The sequence below is a fragment of the Micrasema longulum genome, unplaced genomic scaffold (assembly GCF_059751315.1).
Source record: "Micrasema longulum isolate JH-2025_06_02 unplaced genomic scaffold, ASM5975131v1 h1tg000133l, whole genome shotgun sequence".
NCBI lineage: Eukaryota > Metazoa > Arthropoda > Insecta > Trichoptera > Brachycentridae > Micrasema > Micrasema longulum.
Window position 1 is genome coordinate 1 of NW_028277339.1, and position 22,166 is coordinate 22,166.

A 22,166-nucleotide genomic window follows, 5' to 3' on the forward strand; every position below is an offset into this window, starting at 1 on the left:
TATTTCTGACATTATTCCGCGTGTGACGTTTCAAGTTCTCTTCCGCTTCTTATGCCAATTGGTTCGTTAGCTAACCGTTAATCAGAAATCATTCACAACTCTCTTATTATTGGTTGATTCATTGACGTCCTTCAAAGTAGTTCGTTTTTATTAAAATATTTTTTTTACACATTTTCAAGAAACTTTCCATGACAATTTATTGCTCTAATTTTTACCGCGCGTATGAAAACATTTTTTGTATCCAATGGCCCCCGTAGGGCTGATATTCCTCATTGAAGTTACTCTGTAAACTTCCCATTGCAATACGGACCTCGGTTCCATTATGCACACATACCTGTATTCGTCATCTGCCTGGACAGAGAATGTTAACTTATCACATTAAAATTATCGAAGCATTACATTTAGAGGACGGATTTTTTGGGTCGGCGCGGCGTCACGGTTATTTGCTGCAATATTTGTTGCCATCGGCTCGGTAGCCGCGGCCAATATGTATGTATCGGCGAAGATAATGGTCGTGTCATTATTGACGCGCGGCGTTGCGTGACGCCAGTTTACTATGAGTACATTAATAGGTAACTCATGTGCAGTGTGTGTCCCCGGTCCTCATGCCTCCGTCCTCGCACTGACGCCGACGGTCGCGGGTCGCGGCGTCGCGGGGCGGCCCGTCGGCGCGCGGCGGAACGGCCCGTGGGAAAACCGCGACCGTGAATTAGGGCCCTAAATGCGCACACATGGCGACATGAGTGATTTTTCATAAGACGAAGAATGACAATATCCGACTTGGGCCCTTCATAGAATTTTTCAAACTTACGGTGAAAGGGACAATGAAAGCAGTAGAGTAAATTTCAATTAAAATTGCTGTTTTTAAAATTTAAATTTTTGAGGAGTAACTAAATTATTGACAAAAAAAAATTACCCACCGCCTTTAATCCTTTTCTTGACAAAGTATCCCATTGGATACATATGATTTCATTTCTCATGAACTAAAACACAAGTAAAACTGCATGATGCCATATTTTTCATTATTAACTACATTTTCACAATTCAAAATAAACTTTAATTAAATCAGAAAAAAAATTATTTGGGATTCGGAAGTCTTTTTTTTTGCCAAGATAAGGATTAAAAGGGTTTTCTTTTTTTCGTTCCAGTTTTTTTTTCATTTGTAGAACAACCTTGGAATAACGCAGTTTAATGTTCTTTCTCCGAAGATAATTCGCGGAATGACCAGGGAACCCTTAGTTTTCAACCTAGTGTGAAAAACTATTTTTTTACATTACGGATCAACAGAGTGATCTACGATCAATTTGTTGTCACTGAGTTGTTTTACCGGCAGGAGATCACAGAATTTAAAATATACACCTTCGCCCCACGGATTATGCTATTCGGTACAATACACCGTAACAGTCTCATCTGAATATCATCAATTTTCCCCAGATGAGACTGGAAGGTGACATGAGAAGAGACCCCAAACACGCGGTCCGTTAGATATAATCGATTTAGTGAGAGGTGTATAAAAATATACATATATCTTGAAGATGGATATATAAAAAGTTAGAATAATCGGCATGTGTGATAGAAAATATCTATGAATGCAAAGACAGTGGGGTTTTATAATCTCTGCCTACAACTACAGAGTAACGGCGTGATTGTTTGTTTTAATAAATTTTATCATTTGAAATACGAAGCGAATGGGTGTGACATCATAACATCACAAAATATAATGTAAGCTACTTCAAACATTATTTTACGGGCGTACATCATTGCAGCTATGAACTTTTGCTATTTTGATGTTTCAAAACATTGATTGTATTCATTTGATTTTCTACATTGATAACTGTTCCAGTCAGTTGTTTCATAGTAATATAATTCCATCTGTGGCCAGTTCCCATGAAGAATCCCCATTAGCTGAGATTTCCCCTCCATGGTAGTTGAAACAACTAACTCGGTAATTAAAATTTATACATCTTTAGTAAGTACAAGTGGCAGATGCGTCACGCTTCGTCTCTATTGAAAACATGACACGTTTGATTAAGATCAGAAATTTCTGAGTTTAAAAATCCTGGCGATGATTGTTGGCTTTAAAATATTTTTATTGAATATGTACAATTTAAATTTGAGTGTAAAATAGGATTATAATTTTCTGAGCACAAAAGCAATTGAAAGAATTGAATACACGTATAGTCCTGAAAATATAACTTGATTAGAATTACAGCTGCCAAACTAATTTCATTAGTGATGGGAAATTACTGATCACTGATCAAATCGATTTTATCAGTTATTTCATGCAATCATGAAACTCTGTTTCCGAAAATTGATATCAAAAACGCAAAAGCAAGCCTATTATTGTGTGTTTAACACAATTATTCATAAAAAATAAGACATTTATACTTTTTTCATGAACAACATCAAATGAATTATTTTTTTATTCGATCAATTAACATTGATCAATTCGATCAAGCGCAGGAAATTGGTAAAATAAACCAAAGTAGGGAACGAAATGCCGAACACTCCTCTAGTGGAACGGAAGGCCTGTTGACTACTGCCAACAGGCCGGCTTCTCCTGAAGAGTTTTAAGTGGTTTCCTCTCCACGTGAGCAAATGCTGAGAAGTTCCTGATTAGCCCACATTAATATATCCCTCCTGATCCCAATAGTTTAGATAAATTTTAAGATATTTAATAGCAGAAAAATCCACTTTTTGAAATGTAAACCTTGTATATTATAAGCAAGGTAAATAATAAAGCAACTCCCATATAAAAAAAAAAAAAAAAAAAAAAAAAAAAACATTGATCAATTGGTCACATCTTTAACGTTTTTGGAAAATGATGTAACCTTGTAAGAACGTCGTTAATAATTAAGGTTTATTTTAGTTTTTTTTTAGTTTTAAAGCTGATTTTATATATTAATGTTGATTTATGTGTCAAGCATTGTATTATTAAAAATAAATTAACACGCCAAATACGAATGATTTTTCGTGTGTCAATATAAATAACTCCTTTGATGTTACTACGAAGTTATGTCGTCACTTTTTCTGACAAATGTCATTCTAATCAAGCTATATTTTAAGGACTATAGATATTCTGCAGAATAAGAATATTCACTGTAGGTAATTTACAATTGAACTCTCTTCTAGATTCCAGTTCACAATAAGTTCGGTCGGATTTTCTTTCATAGAATCGCGCAAGTATTTATTTATTATGCAACGCCTAAAAACCTCCAACAATACACTTCACCAAGCCACTGCAGGGTAGATCCACTTACCCCTTTTAAGCAGTGGCTTCAAATGTAGAGACCGCCGGCGCCGCGCGCCGTACGGACAAATTAATAAAATATTTAATTAAATTTATTTCCTGTAAATATTAATCGGCCTCGTGGTGTAATGGTTGGCGCGTTTGCCTGTCAAGCGAGAGGTCTCGGGTGTGATTCCCGACATTGTTAATATGAAATATTTATTTAATAAGGGTGTTTTCATACCAGAATATTTCATAGTTCCTGGAATGGTACCTGAAATGTAGGACTGATTATCTCGTCTTCATGTAGCAAAAAAATACTCGTTTTTTATTTATATAATAAAAATAAATAAACTATTATGTAATTTTTTAATTAATTTTCATGGTTTATTTTCTACTGAAACGTAAGCTTAAACATTTCACTTTCATGCTGTAGGCACCAACCTACATAATTTAAGACAACGTATCAAAATATGAACCAATGCACCTTCGTTTAAGTGCAAAAATTTTAACTTTAAACGAAAACGTTTACGAAAAAATAAATAAATTTTATTTATTATTTATTTGGCAAAATTTACAATCATTACCATCTTAAATACATTTCTTTCATGATATTTCGTAAAAGTGTTTCACGGTGTCATAAAATATACGCTTAATTATTTTTAATTAAGGTATTTGATTGATAAAATGCTGAAGTCGGTACATTATTTACAGCCGAACTGCATTTTATTTAATGTCGACGGTCAGTAAAGTAAAAACATGTATTACCAGAACGTATCGAAAAATATTATTGAAATCTGATAATAATAATGGCGTCTTAATGTTTTCGTACTTGATTGTTTTATGAACTGAACAGGATTCTAGTAAAATTCGATTACTTTAATGAAGAAATTATGTAAATTGGACACATTATTTCAAGGGTAGGTTTTGATTAAAATAAAAATAGAAATATTCTGTAAAATGGTAGAATTATTTATTATTTTTTTCTTTTTATCCTGCACAGCAATGTAGCAGAAATATACTATCGCACGTGCGATAAAATACTCGTAAGTCAAAAAAGAGGAATTTCCATGAAAACCTAAAAACATTTCTTCATTTAGTTTTTTTTCTTTACACCCTTTTATGCATTGATAAAATCTTGATTCTCAAGAAAAGTCTTTGAGAGAGGAGAGAGGAATAAATAAAATAAATAAAACAAATTATTTCTTTTATCAAAAAAAATAATTAATAAATAACTTTCTCTTCCTCAATCTCTCCTCCTTTCCTTTTTTGGAAATTTTATTCGGCTTTATTTTACATAAATTAAAATAGGTATCGTACAGCTATCATGCGAGTAAATCTTACAGTTATAGAGTCGCTCATAGGGAGAAAAACCTTTCTATGATTATTGACCACAAAGTTAGCTACACATTACAGCAATACAACGGGCTGTAGTTACTTGGATCGAATTGCAAGTTTTAACCGAAAACCGTCCTTTACACGTTTTTTCTTAAACTAAAAACCAAACTAAAACAAAACCAACAATTTGGCACGCTTTTGTTCTATGCAATAGAGCTTAAGGGCTTCTCTAGAGAATTATTACTCTTAGGGGTAAATCGTAAATTTGTTTATTTGACGGACTTATGCAGTCCATTCTAACGATGGTTAACACAATTTATTATAATAAATACAGGCACTAATAAAATAAAATACAACTAAATAAAATTAAAGCTAGGACAAAAAAAAAAAAACTATCTCAAGATCCGGTCTATCTTAGTGATTTTTTAAATCTATAGAGACTTACACCAAAAAAGTCCAGATCTTGTCTCGAGTTAACAAGATGTAAAGCTAGAATTTCACTCTCAGTTTTTAGTATACGAGAAATGAAAAATGATTTATTATGTAAAAAGAAAAAAGTTTTTTTTAAAGATGTAACTCTATTTTATCGGATGTGCGATACGTTCAATATGTCAAGGCCCCGATTGCAATGGGAAGTTAATATTTTTCTTTAATTTTATCCACAAAGTAAAATTAAGTTTTCTTTATGAAAAGCAGAATATGTATACAATTTTTTCTTCTAATCATGTTCAATTATAGGTTACCGACGAAGATACTTTTAATGTTCATGCAAATATACTCATATCGGTTTTTCTTTATAGACAGTCGAAGATAACTCTGTTAACTTCCTTTTGTAATTGAGGCCCTGATCATAAAAAAATAAACTGTTAATTAATTTTGTATCCATAGCAAATTTTTAAACCATTCGACGATTATTAATCAGAAAAAACTAAACACCGCTTAATTATGTTTTTATCTCATTTTCTTAGTATGTTTTATAATAAATCTTATTATGTGTAATTTTCTAAATTTTACAACTTTCAATAGCTCTTTTGTAATATTACATTCTCTTGGTATAATTCTGGGGATTAATTTTTATACGTAAAACTTAACAATAATGCAATCGAATAAGTCCCAAGATGACGCCTCGCCGTTCTAAGTGTGGTATTATTTTCGAATACACTCTAAGCCAAATGCCGACAGTACTTAAACTTACATTTTCTAAAATAATTGTGGTTATTTTCCACGGTAATTTGTTATGTATCTACCGGATGGTGTAATTTTATATAGTTTTCACAATTTACTGAGGGTTTTGTCTCTGATGTAACCGTTTTGAAGACAAGACCTCGTAATGCGAATTTTGCACTCTGTAAGGTTTTAAATTCGTACTTAGGTCACCATGTTTCCTGTTGGTGTATTTAAAAATATTTTTAATCGTACTTACGTATACATTAATAATCTTCTTTATAATGTACAAAGTTTATGATCTGTTAGCTAATTTTATTACATAGCTTCCTCTATATACTTATTATATTATTTGTATATTTCATCTTATTAGAAGAAATAACAGAAATGTTATAAATAATCGTTACACTAAGAAGTTGAAACAAAAAATAATCCAAGAAAACAAAGAAAGAGCACTGACTTTAAGAAGGTTTAGGATGAGAAGATTAAGAATGGAAAGAAAAAGGAATTTCATGATTTATTCGGAATTAGCTTTTGATTTTTTTTTATTTTAAAATTTCGTGACAATTATGAAAATACATCAATGGGAAAAGACAATAGCTTATATTTAAATATATTAAGTTATAAATTAAAAATACCAAGTATACTTCTGCTTAATTATTTGACCAATTAGCGCTTTTACCCTCTTATGGGCATCTTCAGATGGAAACGGAGCATGTTAATCTTAAACCACGATTAAAAACCATTTTTTTTTATTTATTAGAACTGCTTTAATAAATATGTTTTACTATCACATATTCTCCTGTCTCTATTCTTTATACGCTTTGGGTAATCTCTTTAACATAATCCCTCATTTTTCCTATTTTATCCTAATATTTTCTTATTCTTTTCATCCCTTCTAACACTTTAGGAACGAAATCATTGTTATTCCATTTAAATATCTCGTATGATGTTCTTTAAATATTATTATTTACTCGTACATATTTTTATTTCTTTAAATATTATCTTTTCTAGAGGAAAGAAAGGATATGGAAGGAAGTTAGGAATACCATAAACCACAACACCCAGACCAATTAAGAAAAAATCTTTGTTGATTTTTTTCTTGCATCTGGCGGGAATCGAACCCGCGACGTCAGTTTCACAATTGGCCGTTTAACCAGCTGCTCTACGGCGCCTATCACGGCAATGTATTATACAAAAATAAAACCTGTCGCGTTGACTTAACGGGACAATGGAATAAAATGCGCTTTGAGAGATAAGAGCTGTAGATAAAATTGTTCAAAATTTTTAACAGAAAAGGCGCGTCAGAAATGCTTCTACGTTTACTTTATGGAAGTAAAAGGAATATCTATTGGAATTTTGGCTGTGGATATACATAGAAACTTCTCCACACTGACTTTTTGAAGTCAGTCGTCAAATGGTCTATGATTTACTACAGGTCGTACTAAATCCTTGTTCTAAATTCTATATGAAATCCACGAGGAGTGATGAGTTTAGTTAGGACCATAATCCTATGAATGAATTTACGATGCCAGTTTGCAGCTATTTGGCCCCTGTCCAGTTTATCAACAAACCATTATTACCAGTTTAAAGGATAATGAGCTTTGCGCGATGAGACGGCTGCCGGCCATTAAAAATAATTAAAACTCGTTAATATCCTTTAGTATCCTTCAGATTTATCGTTTTTTTTACTGTAGTTGTTTTAAATACGTTTGTATTTTATTCTTCCTGATATATTTAAAATATTTAAACCACCAACGTCGTTTTGCATTCTTCATTATGTAGTGATTTTAAACAGAATTAGTATGTACCTATACATAAAATTCTATAAGTAATCGTTAAAATTGTTAGAAATAGGGAAAATAATAATTATAAAAATCACATTTCTTATTTTTATTGTGTATAGAAATTATCGAATGATGTTGAAAATGAAATGCGAATTTCACTGAAGTTTTGATAATTGCAACAACTGTATGGGTATTAATCAATGCAATTATAATATGTAATGTAATGGTTCGCTAACTTCAATTTGAAAGATAATGATATTAGGAAAGAGGAACGTAAGTCTTTTCATACCAGTAAAATTCAACTCATCCTAGACGAACGTTCTTTACGTTTCAGTTTACCAACCACGGTCGTAAAATTAAGCTACTTGGGTACCTTAAATAACAGTGGACTATAGGGGATAGGTAAGGGTTTAGTTCTGTGGGATGAATGGGAGAAAAGGGGTTTACTAGGAATACATGCGTGGAAGGAGGTCGCGTGCCACTTTAAGGACTAAATCAAGTAGGGGAGAGTGCGAAAGTCCCCCAACAGCTCCAAGTGTTGGACACTTTATGTTTTGTAAACCTGAAAACAAAAAAAACACTTAATTTTATACCGTGACATTTATACCGTTAAAAAAAGGATTATGAAAAAGTAAAAAATACTTCACATTTATCTTATCAGAGAATAAGAGCTTCTTTGAGAAGGGAGTATAAATTACTGGGCGTTTACAAGAGTTTTGACCTGTTGGTTGATTTTTTACACTTTGCCCTTATATAAACATAAATCTTTCTTCAATTATTCCATTTGTTGAGTTTGTGAAATAAAAGAGCTGAAACCTTTATCATTCCCTTATGCGCGTTATGCGCACCTAATGATCCACACGGTAGAGTATTGTTACTTCAATATCTGCTTATATTAACAATTTATTCAACACGTATACCGACACTTTACAATATTGGTAAATTTTAATTACAAATACTATCTAGCCGCTCAAATACACGCTTTGCGGCTTCAGCTTCACAGTGTTTTACTGTTCTAATTTTAGCCCTCAAGTATTTACAGTTAAAAATATGTTGACACTGAAATAAATTTACAGATAGAAGCTAAATTACAAATCTTAAGAACACTTTTTAAAAAATTGCGAAGTGTCCCGTACCCGGCGACCTTCCCTACATCATATTGTTGTCGCCACTGGCTTTTTATAGCTTATAGCATCCTGTCATTTCTGCTATCCTGGCTGCCAAACAAAATCTGGCATTTCGATTTTCCGAGTGCCCTTTATGGTACAGTGATCATAAATTATAACCGCAAATTCGCACGGCTTTTTACGGGGACATAATAAAATGTCCCCAGAGGCTTGAATTCGGGACGGATTGGTAAAATGTCATGGTAAAAAATACTCACTTGAAATACGCGAATATGTCTATGAGGCCTGGTAAAATATTTAAACGAAAATATATTTGCTGCATACCCTTTTAAGGGATTACAATGTAATGATATGAATATTTTTATATTCAGAATAAACCTATATACCAGGGGTAGGCGTGGGCACACACGAGGTCAACGAGAGTTACATTTTGAATTTCCATACACATATGTAAAGAACCACAAAATTTTCATATACATATAAAATATAAGGAGACACGTTGTCACTTAGTATTAAATACATAAATTCTAATTTATTTACATTTCCCGTACAAATTTTAGTTGGTACATAATGAATAAAAAATATAAATGTAAGAAAATATGAAAATTGAGATAGAAAACGCAAAATAATATTTATTTATTTATTGTAGGGACTACCATATACAGGGGTTCTTTAAACCCTGTCACATCCGAAACCACGATAATCAGTATGGGCAAGAAGACATATTAGCATATTCAAAAAAATATTTAGAAGGGACAATTTTTTTTAAAAGAAAGTATTAAAAAAACGGTTGACGGTATATCAGACTCCCTTCCCCTCGATTTTTCCCTACAGAAGTAAGCAACCATTTGGTTTTTTTTTTTGTAAATTTTATTCGTTCTAAAAATTTATTTTAATGTTCCAATATGTCTTCTTGCTCATACTGATCATCGTGGTTTCTGATGTGACAGGGTTTAAAGAACACCCTGTACATGCAGTCTAAGCCAATTACAACAGTTTTATGAAGGAACCATATTATGTACAAGAAACTGAACAAAAATAACATTAAACTATGTAGAAAAGACAAACAAGGGCAATAAAATAATGGTATACAATATATTGATTAACACGATCAACATATAAGACTTCGAGCGAACCCATGTCAATCCATCTTCATCCCTCACTGTGTTAATGGCTTAGATATCTACAAAAATCCAGAAGATCTATCTCGAAGAATTTCTAGTTGTGATACGAATTGACTATCTACACGTTCTGGACATTGGGGCATAAGAACAAAAGTTTCTCTTAGAAGATTTGATAAATAGCGGATTTTGTCTTCTGGTGACACGGTTGGGAACATGAAAATAAATTGATTGCAACAGAGATGGGACATCGCTTATAGCATTATGAAAGGAAAGTTCTATATTTTTATCAAAAGACATTGGCAGCCGCTCGTAATTATTATTATTATGGATAACTTATATTGCGCAATTTTCGTAATATAATATCTCAAGGGCGCTTTACAAAGTGAAGAAAATCAATGTACTTTGTCGTCACATGCTTAGAATTTATTCAACCTAACCTAACCTAACGAAGAGCTTCATGTGGCTTTCGGAGACGCGTTTGCCCACGTTCCACGTTTACTGTATTTTTATTTTAATGTAACTAACGAGATTTATTTATATTTATTTAAACACTTAATAAACTAAACAGTTTACATACATATGCACAAGGGTGGGAATATTGCCTTAAGGCAATTTCTTCCTACCTACCCAAACCGTTCAATTTGAGAAAATCAGTGGTATATGAATATATTGTTGGTTTATTAATAATTTCTTTATAAAACAAAATATTGATAAAAAACAATTATTTTTTCAGAAGTATAAGTTGATGAAATATCTACATATTTTAAAGGAAAGAGGGAAGAAAAAGGAAAAACTTAAATATTCGGGAAGTGACATTTCATACGTGATTTTAATGTAAATTAAGAAGGGGCTTTTCTGACATTAGTGGGTAGATTATTTCATAATCAAGCAGCTACTACTGTGAAAGAGGAGGCAAAAGAAATATAGCGGTGAATGGGTATTGAAAGGGTTCTCTCGTTACTAGACCGAAGAGTTATCCCATGAGATGATAATCATTTGGATGGATAACTTTTGAAAAATAGAAATTTAGAAGTCTGTATCGAATTTTACAATTTATTATGTTAATATAATAATGAATGTGTTTTTGTTCAATGTTATACTACTCGTAAGAGGTGCCTGTTGGGAGATTTTAGGTAATAATGATATCCAAATTAAATACCTGCATGTGATTACACACATACATTACGCTAAATATTATTATATCCAGATATCTAGAACAAATCCTTCCAGCGCGGCGTCAGCGTGAAGAAATATTTTATGAACGGCGCTCATTTCGTCCTGGAAAGATAATGAAGTTTGATAATGATAAAATTTATAAATAAACTTATCAATGAAACTTCTTGGTTTAGTTTTACTTTTTATTATTTTGACCAACGAGCGCTTTCGCCTAAGTAGGCATCTTCAAGACTGGTGATTTGTTTACAACGTTTACAGCTTTTATACTATTCTTAACATATTTTGGAGATAAGATAGAACAATATTTTAACAGGGGACAGAAAACATAAATATTTACAACTAGTTTGCTATACAATTCATTTTTGGGAGTTTTTGGACCGAAAGGGATTAAGTTTTATTATTTAAAATGTGGGAAGAGAACACATGGCGAAATACAACAGTGTGGGGAATCTACATTTTAACAGATAAAGTTGGAAAATACTTTGGTTTTTTGACAGGGAAGTTTACATACCTATAAATGAAACATTTTAAGATTCATACTTAGTTAATACAGATAATTTCATTACATAATTTTAGTAGTAAATAATTAAATCAAACGGAGCTATATTAAATTAAAGGTTTAAGTAAAGGAGAGTTTACATAATAACATTTAGTTAATAAGTTTACATACCTAAAGATAAATGACGAAACATTTAAAATTCATAATTAGTTAAGACAGAGTTAATAAGTTTACATACCTATAGATGAATGACGAAACATTTTAAGATTCATACTTAGTTAATACAGATAATTTCATTACATAATTACATTTAATTAACAAGTTTACATACCTAAAGATGATTGACGGAATATTTTAAGATTAATACTTAGTTAATACATTAGTTTTTGAAATGAAGTTATCATTTTGATAGTTAATTTCATGTTAATTATATTATTTTAGTAGTAAATAGTTAAATCAAACGGAACTTTATTAAATTAATGGTTTAAGTAAGGGGGAGTTTGATAATTCCAATTGCTGGTTAATTATTACTGCATTAAGTTTAATTCTATTGATTTCTAATGATTCTAATTTATCTAGTTTTTTCCCTTTGTTTTCAAAATGTAGTAATTTAATATTATTTTCGCTGTCAAAAGTATGGTTAAGCGAGTTTAAATGTGTTGCAAAATTAGATTTGTCATTTTTTAATCTATAGGAGGCAATATGTTCTTTGAGTCTTGTTTTTATTGATCTGCCACTTTGACCTATATATATACCTTCACAATCATTGCACTTTAAACTATACACTCCATTCTTGTCTAAGGTTGAGATCTTATCTTTATTATTAACAAGGCATTGTCCCATTGTTTTTTTATTATACATAGCTACATTAATTTTATTTTTATTAAATATTTTTTTAATTTTTTCACTTGTGTTTCCTATATAATTTAATTTTACCCAATAATTTGATTCATTTTTATTATCTATTGGTAATAAACCGTTACCTATTGCTTTGACTGAGTTTCTTTTTTGTTTTTTAATTAATAATTTGTCAATGAGATTTTTTTCATAACCGTTATTGGATGCTATTATTTTTATAATGTTTATTTCTTTTTTATAATTTTCATTAGACATTGGTATATTAACTAATCTATGTATCATTGAATGAAAAACTGACAATTTATGAGATAAATGATGGCGTGAATTGGCATGTATGATATTATCGCTAAATGTGGGTTTTCTATAAATGCTAAAGTCAAATTTACTGTCAATTATTTGTATGTTTAAATCTAAAAAGTTAATTTTATTTCCTCCATATTCCATCGTAGATTTAATTGAATTACTTAAGTTATTTAGTTCATTAAAAAATGTATCTAACTGTCTTTTTGTTCCTTTCCAAAGACAAATGACGTCATCAGCATATCTATAATAAAATTGCACATTTTCAAATAATTTTGTTTGACATAATTTTGATTCTAAATAGTCCATGTAAAAATCAGCTAATATTGGAGATAATGGACTTCCCATGGCAAGACCATTCTTCTGAAGATAATATTTATTGTTAAATTTAAATAGGTTTTGATCTATACAAACATTTAAAATTTGAGAAATCTCATTTTTCAATTGAGGCGTTAAGAATTTTTTATAAATATATGTAATATTGATGTTTTTTGTTGATATTTCTTGATAAAACTCCATAGTTAATGATAATGATAAAATTTATAAATAAACTTATCAATGAAACTTCTTGGTTTAGTTTTACTTTTTATTATTTTGACCAACGAGCGCTTTCGCCTAAGTAAGTAAGCCTAAGTAATGCCTTGTTAATAATAAAGATAAGATCTCAACCTTAGACAAGAATGGAGTGTATAGTTTAAAGTGCAATGATTGTGAAGGTATATATATAGGTCAAAGTGGCAGATCAATAAAAACAAGACTCAAAGAACATATTGCCTCCTATAGATTAAAAAATGACAAATCTAATTTTGCAACACATTTAAACTCGCTTAACCATACTTTTGACAGCGAAAATAATATTAAATTACTACATTTTGAAAACAAAGGGAAAAAATTAGATAAATTAGAATCATTAGAAATCAATAGAATTAAACTTAATGCAGTAATAATTAACCAGCAATTGGAATTATCAAACTCCCCCTTACTTAAACCATTAATTTAATAAAGTTCCGTTTGATTTAACTATTTACTACTAAAATAATATAATTAACATGAAATTAACTATCAAAATGATAACTTCATTTCAAAAACTAATGTATTAACTAAGTATTAATCTTAAAATATTCCGTCAATCATCTTTAGGTATGTAAACTTGTTAATTAAATGTAATTATGTAATGAAATTATCTGTATTAACTAAGTATGAATCTTAAAATGTTTCGTCATTCATCTATAGGTATGTAAACTTTTAACTCTGTCTTAACTAATTATGAATTTTAAATGTTTCGTCATTTATCTTTAGGTATGTAAACTTATTAACTAAATGTTATTATGTAAACTCTCCTTTACTTAAACCTTTAATTTAATATAGCTCCGTTTGATTTAATTATTTACTACTAAAATTATGTAATGAAATTATCTGTATTAACTAAGTATGAATCTTAAAATGTTTCATTTATAGGTATGTAAACTTCCCTGTCAAAAAACCAAAGTATTTTCCAACTTTATCTGTTAAAATGTAGATTCCCCACACTGTTGTATTTCGCCATGTGTTCTCTTCCCACATTTTAAATAATAAAACTTAATCCCTCTCGGTCCAAAAACTCCCAAAAATGAATTGTATAGCAAACTAGTTGTAAATATTTATGTTTTCTGTCCCCTGTTAAAATATTGTTCTATCTTATCTCCAAAATATGTTAAGAATAGTATAAAAGCTGTAAACGTTGTAAACAAATCACCAGTCTTGAAGATGCCTACTTAGGCGAAAGCGCTCGTTGGTCAAAATAATAAAAAGTAAAACTAAACCAAGAAGTTTCATTGATAAGTTTATTTATAAATTTTATCATTATCATTATAAATATATGTGTCTAATGCATTTTTAAGTTCATTTATAGGTATACAAGTGAAAAGATTTACTACATCAAAAGATATTAGAACTGAATTTTTAGGGATATTAGTGTCTTTAATTTTAGTGATAAGGTCTAACGAATTTTTTATTGTCCGACTAGGGTTAAATTTTAGAATACATTTTATGAGGAAATTCGCTTTTTTTGCTAATTTATACGAAGGAGCAGAGTTAAAAGAAACAACTGGTCTTAATGGCATCCCATCTTTATGAACTTTTGGTAATCCATATAGTCTCGGACATTGAGGGTTCATATTAAGTATTTGTTGACTTGAGAAAGTGTTAGAAAAAATAATTTTACATGAATCTACTACCGCTTTTATATTTGTTGAATAAATTTGCGTTAAATCTTTGGGTATTTCGGCAAAATTATCTGTAGAAAGGAGATTTTCCATTTTTTCAGTATAAACCTCTTTGCTAAGTATAACCGTACAATTACCTTTGTCCGCCTTTGAAACAATTAAATTATTAGATTTGATTTTATTTTTTATTTTTTTAATGATTTTTGATTCATTATTTGAAGAAAAGTTTTTTGATTTACAGAAATCTGATTTAATTATAGAAGCAATCTCAAATTTTGCAGAAATATTTTTACCTAAAGCTACGTCAGAGTCTACTGCTAAATTTTCAAAATCTTGTTTATTTAAATTGACATTTGGACAATATTTTAGACCTTTTTTTAATAAATTTAGTTCTGAATTATCAAACTCTACAGTGGACACATTTTTTATTCTATCAAAGAACTGTGGTGTTTCTTCATAAACTTTTTCTTCATCCTTGTCGGTTTTCTTCGATGTAGATTGTAATTGTGATTCCCAATAATCAAGTTTTTCCTGTTGTTTTTTAAAAAACGCCTCAATTGAAAAATGAGATTTCTCAAATTTTAAATGTTTGTATAGATCAAAACCTATTTAAATTTAACAATAAATATTATCTTCAGAAGAATGGTCTTGCCATGGGAAGTCCATTATCTCCAATATTAGCTGATTTTTACATGGACTATTTAGAATCAAAATTATGTCAAACAAAATTATTTGAAAATGTGCAATTTTATTATAGATATGTTGATGACGTCATTTGTCTTTGGAAAGGAACAAAAAGACAGTTAGATACATTTTTTAATGAACTAAATAACTTAAGTAATTCAATTAAATTTACGATGGAATATGGAGGAAATAAAATTAACTTTTTAGATTTAAACATACAAATAATTGACAGTAAATTTGACTTTAGCATTTATAGAAAACCCACATTTAGCGATAATATCATACATGCCAATTCACGCCATCATTTATCTCATAAATTGTCAGTTTTTCATTCAATGATACATAGATTAGTTAATATACCAATGTCTAATGAAAATTATAAAAAAGAAATAAACATTATAAAAATAATAGCATCCAATAACGGTTATGAAAAAAATCTCATTGACAAATTATTAATTAAAAAACAAAAAAGAAACTCAGTCAAAGCAATAGGTAACGGTTTATTACCAATAGATAATAAAAATGAATCAAATTATTGGGTAAAATTAAATTATATAGGAAACACAAGTGAAAAAATTAAAAAAATATTTAATAAAAATAAAATTAATGTAGCTATGTATAATAAAAAAACAATGGGACAATGCCTTGTTAATAATAAAGATAAGATCTCAACCTTAGACAAGAATGGAGTGTATAGTTTAAAGTGCAATGATTGTGAAGGTATATATATAGGTCAAAGTGGCAGATCAATAAAAACAAGACTCAAAGAACATATTGCCTCCTATAGATTAAAAAATGACAAATCTAATTTTGCAACACATTTAAACTCGCTTAACCATACTTTTGACAGCGAAAATAATATTAAATTACTACATTTTGAAAACAAAGGGAAAAACTAGATAAATTAGAATCATTAGAAATCAATAGAATTAAACTTAATGCAGTAATAATTAACCAGCAATTGGAATTATCAAACTCCCCCTTACTTAAACCATTAATTTAATAAAGTTCCGTTTGATTTAACTATTTACTACTAAAATAATATAATTAACATGAAATTAACTATCAAAATGATAACTTCATTTCAAAAACTAATGTATTAACTAAGTATTAATCTTAAAATATTCCGTCAATCATCTTTAGGTATGTAAACTTGTTAATTAAATGTAATTATGTAATGAAATTATCTGTATTAACTAAGTATGAATCTTAAAATGTTTCGTCATTCATCTATAGGTATGTAAACTTATTAACTCTGTCTTAACTAATTATGAATTTTAAATGTTTCGTCATTTATCTTTAGGTATGTAAACTTATTAACTAAATGTTATTATGTAAACTCTCCTTTACTTAAACCTTTAATTTAATATAGCTCCGTTTGATTTAATTATTTACTACTAAAATTATGTAATGAAATTATCTGTATTAACTAAGTATGAATCTTAAAATGTTTCATTTATAGGTATGTAAACTTCCCTGTCAAAAAACCAAAGTATTTTCCAACTTTATCTGTTAAAATGTAGATTCCCCACACTGTTGTATTTCGCCATGTGTTCTCTTCCCACATTTTAAATAATAAAACTTAATCCCTTTCGGTCCAAAAACTCCCAAAAATGAATTGTATAGCAAACTAGTTGTAAATATTTATGTTTTCTGTCCCCTGTTAAAATATTGTTCTATCTTATCTCCAAAATATGTTAAGAATAGTATAAAAGCTGTAAACGTTGTAAACAAATCACCAGTCTTGAAGATGCCTACTTAGGCGAAAGCGCTCGTTGGTCAAAATAATAAAAAGTAAAACTAAACCAAGAAGTTTCATTGATAAGTTTATTTATAAATTTTATCATTATCAAACTATGGAGTTTTATCAAGAAATATCAACAAAAAACATCAATATTATTAGATAATGAAGTGGCAATATCTGACGTAACTTATAATAAAATGGTGTTGCTCTTCGTGTAACGTAAAATATGACATTATTAAGCATCAGTATAGCACAAATGTACGGTACAATCCTAAATATATAAATACAAATTTTCCAATACTGTTTGTGGCTTTGCAAACTCCTTCACGCTCGATTAGAGCCAAATGGATGCATTTCGTTGGCGATGCGTTTTGTGGTTACAGGTTCGATGTTTGTTCACTGGACCGGCAAGTGATTAAATCATTTGGCCTTTTTACAATAATGTTTAACTGACCGCACGTCCTTGTTGCGGATAAAAATTAAAAAAGGACGTTTAAGTTTTTTGCTTGTTTTTTCCAGAAGAAATTTGGATCTAAAACTGTTTTGTTAAATCGAGGCTTGTAGAATTTGACTGCGAATGTAGATTACATTGTTTCATATCGATTTCAAATAATTTAGATAAGGTGTGTTATTCAAATTTAAATTTGTGGTTTTTTCTTATCAAAATATTCCTTCCTTCCTGAAAATTATGAAATACTAATCATTGTACTTCACGATCTAAAAGCTAATCATAATAACTATTTATATTCTAAAAATTTATAACTTAAATGTTTTAAATATTTAAAGCATTAGCTTTGTGGTTGAAAATTTCAATTCGCAAATATTTGTTCATAACCACTTACCGACTTTTCTGTGTCAATCTGTTTCGAAATTTACCAGTCTCTTCGTCAGGACACTAATATGCAAAACCCATTATTCACATTCGCCATAGTAGTTGCGCAAAAATATTAAACCCAGCGTGGTGATAGGACAGTTCTTGTTGATGAACCTCGTTGTGTAGTGGTTAGCCTATCATTCTTGAGGTCCTACGTTCGATTTCTGGCAGAGTGGACGTGAAATATAGGTTTTAACGGGCACCTTAAGCGTAAGACTAATCACTTTACCTTCCATGTAACCAAAATGATTTCGATAAGCTGCAATTGGAGTGCCAATTCAGTGCCCTATGGACCAGTAGATACTGATTAGAAAACGGTGGTGATTGAAAATACTGAATTTAAAATTCACCGCATCAAGTTTTGGTGTATTCTCTTATATTTCCAGAAAAAACTGAACAGTAAATATTGGTATTAGATATGCATATTATTCAAAACTGTATGGCTATTGGAAAAGGTTTTCTGGATTTTTAATCAAATTTCTTGCTCAGTTGGGCACATTGCGATGGCCACTTAGGTTCAACGTAACGTTTCAATATTCTCCTTTCCGCTTGCTAGCGGTACAATCTTTTTTTATTTTATGAAACTGCTTAATCGATTCGACTCAACACCCCCCTAGGGTGGGCCGGTATTTTTTTTTCTCCGAATTTTGAAATGAAAGGGGTCTAAAAAGTTGCCTTTGGATTACTCGGAATGCAAAAAATATTTTAAAAAATATTTGATACTACTTTTAACCCTTAACCGGAGCTTATAATAAATGGGTAGCATTGTTTTAATGAGCCGTTGTTTTCGTCAATATTAGCCAGGCGCTCAACGTAATTAGTTCCGCGGAGTGCAAACTTTTTGCATTTCGGTAGTTTTAAAACGTCTTCGAATTTTTAATGTGATCAAATTATATCTTTACTGACGAAAAAATAATTTTATCAATATTTATAATTAACAAAATGTTCAGACAGTTATAAACTTTTTACCTCGGTTGAGGGCCAAAAGTAGTATGAAATAATTTTTTAAAATAATTTTTACGTTCAATGTGATCTAAAATGCAACTGTTTAGACCCCTTTCACTTTGATGTCTAAAATTATAAATACGTTTCATACATTATTGGCCCACTCTAACCCTCACTCATTGCAAGATTCATTTTAGTAAACTGGTTGAAAAAACATCTGAAAACATTTAAGAAAAAATAAAAACCATTAATACGCAGCAAGCACACATAACACAATTATAGTTGTTCCTGCAAACCAATTACCGACTTTTTTATGATTACCTGTACCCGTCTCTTCATCAAGATACTTTTTACACTAAAATGCGAACCCCACTATACACCAAATATTAAACTTACTGGTATAAGAAGTATAAAAAAATAAAAGGGGTTTTTAAGGGGTTGCCTAGTAGATAAATTGAATAATTCCGCCAGATAAATCTTACCCACATCTATAAGGTTTCAACTGTTTTACTTTTTTTTATTATTATTTTTTTATTTGAAAATTTATTTATAAACCCTTACGGATTATTACATTCATTTTACATAAAATAATATATACATTTTTCATTTATACTCTGTTGTTCAAAATAATATTTTTTACATCTTTTGAAAAGTTTGTCTGAGTCTTTTGTTTAGTTTTGTCTGGTAGTTTATTATATAATTTCAGTCCCTGGTTCATTAGTCTTGATTGTCCTTGTCTTGTTTTAGAAAGTTGTATATGGTATTTGTCTGATATTCTCGTATTATGTCCATGTTGACTACAATTTTTTACTAGTTTTAATTCTTCGTCTGCAATTACATTAGTGGCTAATTTATGGATAAATTTTAATTTGTCAACGGATATAAATATATATATATATATATATATTTGTATAATTTATATGGCGCCATTTTTTTTAAAATTACCTCAAGGGCGCTGTACAATAAATAAATATACCAGTACGTCTTGGAGCTTGGGATTCTAGTTCCTCGTCTCTAATTATGATGTATAGGAGCTAGATTACATCACGTCTTGCAGCTACAGAGCGCATGGACAGTAAGAAATCAAGCCCCTATTTAAATTTGTTTTAAGTCACAAAATTTTATATTAAAAATATCTAAATTAATCAAATTTGGAGCAGCTTCCAAAAATAAACGAGTTTTTAACGTAATTTTTTTTGGGCAATGGATTATAAAAAAAAATAACTTGCGTTGACTTTACGGGACCATATGCCTAATTGATCAATAAATTGAAGTCAAAACTTAGTAAAGTCATTTTCATTATTATTCCTGTCATGCGTAAATCAAATCTCGTGTTTACACCGATCATAGTTAATTTGTTCTCGTGCGTTGTTCAGTTAACTAACCGAGCTGTGAATGAGCCCCCATATTGAGGTTTGAGGGGTGTTTTTATGTATGCCCGACAGATTCATTGATAACCCTCCACAACAGTGCGGGTGTTTTTGACCCCAGCGTGGGAATACTTCTAGTTGGTAGGGGTAGGAAGCGAACTTTCAACCCCCCCTGTTTATAAATAAGTACATATCGTGTTGTATGATCCCGTACCTGAGATTCTTAAAATGTCAATACATTAAAAATATATTTTTTTAAAATGTTTTTTTCACAAAATGTATTTTACAATGTGCTTACATACATACTTTACATTAAATGATCGTCAAGCTACGACAAAACAATGTCGATCGTTAAACGTCGCTATAGTAGAAATCACGATAAGAGTTGTCTGGTTCTAAACACAAAAAAACAAACGAACAAACCATCACGCCGTTTCCCCGTAAGGGTAGGCAGAGAGAATAGAACGCCACATAACTATATTTGCATACAGATCTCTCTGTTACATTTATACATCTTCTCATTTGCGCCAAAAATTCCGACTTTTGACACGTCCATCTTCAAGTATTCGTTGGATTTGGTCATGACATGTTTTTCTCGGTTTTCCCTTTTTCTGCATCCATCAACATTCGCATCGTAAATAATTTTAGCTGTTCTTTCGCTGTCCATTCGCTCTACATGTCCAAACCAGTGCCGAGCTCCTTTCTTAATTTTGTCGATAATGCTTATCTCAGCCTTACATAATGTACTGATCTCGACATTTGTGCATCTATCGCACATAGTTTTATCACACATTCGCCTCAGAGACCGCATTTCGACAGCATTTAGCCTACTTTCATCCTTGTTTTTCCAAGTTTATACTTCGCTGCCATACATCAGGGTCGGGACCAGGACTCCACTGTGAACTACTAATTTGCCTCTTGCGACAAACATTTGTTTGCTGAGGTTGATTTCAGTGTACCGTTCACTCTATTCCCAGCACTTATCCTCCTTCCAATATCTGGTTCTGAAAATTACAAATGATTTATTGTCATTTTAAACTTGAAGTACGTAAGAATACATAATTGAACCGGTAATTTTAGAGATTCAATTCATCATCATCATCATTCCCTGTCAGCGCACAATGGTGCATAGGGCACTGCATTGGTACACCAATCACAGCATATCTTGAACATTTTTATTACACGAAGGTAAGATAATCAGTATTACGCTTCAGGTATCAGTCCAGGGACTTTGAATTTTTTTGGCCTTATGGTAAACTTAAAGATTAAAATGGCTTTGTAATGTAATGTGTTGTAATAAATAAAACTGATTAAATGTCTGTCTTTCCTCTTCAAATTTTTTTATTTTTTTATCGAGGGTCCATATCTCTTGGAGCGTATTTCAATCAATTGTCCTGTAAAGTCAACGCAAGTTATTTTTTTTTATAATTCATTGCCCAAAAAAAAATTATTTTAAAAACTCATTTATTTATCGTAGCTGCTCCAAATTTAATTTACTTTGTCTCCATTTAGATATTTTTTATGCAAATTTTGGTGACATAAAAAAATAACTTTTTGAAACACTGTAAAATGAAACATTTGTCAGTGTAATAAGTTTATGTTCCTTTAAATATGTTTATTTTATTATGATATCAAAATTTTGAATTGGTCAACTATATTATGAAAATCCCTCTCCTCCACTCCTCCACTCTATTTCCTCATCCCTTAACCTTCTTACGAACTCTTTTTTTTTCAACAATGTTT